This window comes from Zingiber officinale, chromosome 6B (assembly GCF_018446385.1).
Source record: "Zingiber officinale cultivar Zhangliang chromosome 6B, Zo_v1.1, whole genome shotgun sequence".
In the NCBI taxonomy this organism is placed as follows: domain Eukaryota; kingdom Viridiplantae; phylum Streptophyta; class Magnoliopsida; order Zingiberales; family Zingiberaceae; genus Zingiber; species Zingiber officinale.
In genome coordinates this window covers 75,771,633-75,774,860 of record NC_055996.1, presented here as the reverse complement: position 1 = coordinate 75,774,860, position 3,228 = coordinate 75,771,633, and positions in this window count along the sequence as shown.

Below are 3,228 nucleotides of genomic sequence, written 5' to 3'. Positions count from 1 at the left end.
ACCTTTCATTCATTTCTAAACTTAGTTATCTTCTCCCCCTTTGTCAAACACCGAAAAGGAGCGAACAAGGTAAGATAACTTAAAGAGCTCCCCCTTAATCCATACTGTCTTCTGCTTAATCCCCCTAGAATTCCTTCTAAGTGTATTTTAGGACAGTAAATGAATAAAGAAATAAAAGACATATGAAGAGTATAGTAACAACCAAGAAAAGAACAGCAAATATATAAGGAAGAATGAGTAGCATAACAGTAAGTAGCATACAACCAGGTCAGACAAAAGTATCTAGCAACCATCATCCAAAACATACAATCAATATGATCATCAAAAAGTATCAGTCATCTTCCTCAAGACGAGGAACATCTCCAGTGTCGGCTGGAGGAATATCTTCCGGAGGCGGGATGCTGCTGCTCGAAAGTGTATGGTCCGGGTGGTGCTGCGGAGGTGGGTATTTGGCCATCCACCCTCGAAGCAGTTGCTGAGTCACCAACTGCTGGCTGCGCAGATCGTCGTAGCGTTGGTCAATCCGTATGCGTAGTCCATCGAACTCAGCAGCCATCATCTCCTCGTGGCGATCAAAGCGACTCTCCAGCTCGGCGATCTGCCAGCGCAGATCAGGATCGTCCTCGCCAAATGCAGCAGCAGCCGCAACCTGTCGTCGAGGCAACTCACCTAGTGCCCTCCCATCCTTCCACCTAACTGCCCCATCCTGTCCTAAGATTCCAGACTTGGAAAATGCACGTTTCCCAAGTCGACAATCCTGCCTAACCATCTTGACCATCCTCCCCCTAGAGACGTCAACACCCAGGGTCTCAAGCCAATCAGTAATTACATGCCCATAAGGCATATAGATGGTGTAACCGCTCGGCTCGCTATGGGATATGATAGAAGTATAGACACTCGACATGACATCAAAGTCAAGACGCCTACGCAACCCGTAAAGCATCAGACAATGATACGGTCGAATCTCTGCCAATGGTTTAGAAGTAATAGGTAAAAGACAGTTTGTGACAATTTTGAAGAGAATGTAATCAGGAGCAGAAAGGCCAAGGGCTGCAAATGTAGGAAAGTCGACATCTAACTCATCTAATCCATCTGGTCTCGGATGTCCAAAGAAGTACTCATAAATCGAGTCAGATGAGACATCAAGAGGATGAGGCACGGGTTCAGGCAAAGAAGGATAGAATGAGAACACCGTCCCCGAACACATACGACAGCCTAAATAAGCAAAGAAGGCAATTAAGCTAAAATCAACGGTTTGCTTAGCCACTCTTGATCTATAACTACCATCAATAGTCTGATGAAGGTTGTTATAGAATTCAGAAACTAGGTCAAGGTTGATATCCCTCTCTAAATATACCAAGGAATCAAGTTTATAGTAGGCTATGATCTCCGAAATCGCTGGACAAAACTCATTCATGCATTTTTTATCGACTGATCTACATGGGAGCAACTTGAAGGTCCTTTCCTTAAAGGATTGTTCAAACTGTTGGTTGGGGAATCTTCCCGAACTGGATGGTTGAGGTCGGGAAGGAGCAGCAGGAGCTTTGGATTTGGATTTCTTGGTTGGTTCCTTAGAGGTTCCCTCACCACCAGTGGGTTTCTTCCTAACAATTAGGACAATGGGAACAAGGAAAGAGCACCGGTCATGGGCAAACCACCGAGCACAAACCGAGCACCACCCCAAATCACTGAATCAGTGAGAAATGAAACAAATGAAGTACTAACGAGAAATAGAGCTGATGAAGTTACCTTGGAGCCATTTCTCTGGTTTTCGGAGAAAGAAGGAAATGCTGAGGCAGGAGGGAGTCGTCTAGGGTTCGGCGATCAAGGGGAAGAAGAAACGGGGGAAAAGAGAGTCGGCTAGGGCTTCGTAGGTAATGGGAAAGGAGGGAGTCGGGAGGAGTTAAAGCCAGGGATCGATCTATTCCCTGATCGGACGGCTGTTCGATCAGGAGAAATCCTGAACGATCAGATTCACCCGAGTGAATCGACGACACCTGATCGGTCAGTGGACCGATCAGGGATCATCCTGATCGGTGCCCGGACCGATCAGTGGGATTTCTTCGTGCGCTGATCGGTCACTGGACCGATCAGATACCAAACAGAGAGTTTGGCTTCGTTCTGGATCGGTCGACAGACCGATCCAGACTTTCCTGATCGGTCTGTGGACCGATCAGTGTCTGATAACCCGATTTCAGTAATTTCAGTAACTGAAATACTGAGCCATGAAGTCTGAAGAATCCGGAACCCAAGAATTCAGAACTTCCCTAAGACATACCTTAGACCTTAGGAATCACCAAACACTAACATATTCGAAATATGATTTCTTATGGCCTGAAATTGTTCATAATCCAAAAGTTTCAACTCTTATCAAACAAAACCTCACACTAACTCCAACCATATGGAGTTCTGTCTTCTTGGTCCTTAGAAGTTCAAAACATATTTTTGCTAAACTCATCTCTATGATCAGGTTCAAATTTGTCAAAATATAAACAACTTGTCCTAATTTTTTCAATCAAGGCATGAAAGCTGAAATTTTTGATCCTTGTTATGTTTAGTTTCAAGTTTGTCAAAATATATCCAAGTTGCTATTATTTCCTTTAACAACCTATCGTTTTATCAATCAAAGTCATGAAATGAACCAATCAACAATACCAATCAACACATCAACCATCAACCATAATTAGATAATTTCTAGGCAAAAGTCCAACCAAGATTCCTTGGTTGGAATATATGAGTAAGATCTAGGAGCCAAATACACATGAATTATGTAATGACCTTCCCCATACTCAATTTATGTCTCTTCAACCTAATTATTCAAGGGATGCATGATACATTTTGAATAATTTGGTTGATCCTAGCATCTCACCCCATATTTAGCAAACAAAAACAATTTGTTAAACCTTATAGTTTGTGTGAGAAGTCCCCAAGTTGCCCAAATTAATTTCCCAATTTCTCTTGTCATTTTAACGGTCCTTATTGATCATGATGTGGTCAAAATGACTTATTGAGCCAAACACATTCCCAATTCCCTCCTTAAATGACTAAATTCATTTTCCGGAAGGGGTTTTGTGAAAATGTCGGCTAAGTTTGACTTTGACTCAACATATGTGAGTGCAATGTCTCCCCTAGCTACGTGATCTCTAATGAAGTGATGACGCACTTCAATGTGTTTGGTCCTTGAATGATGGACTGGATTTTTCGTTAGGTTTATTGTGCTAATGTTGT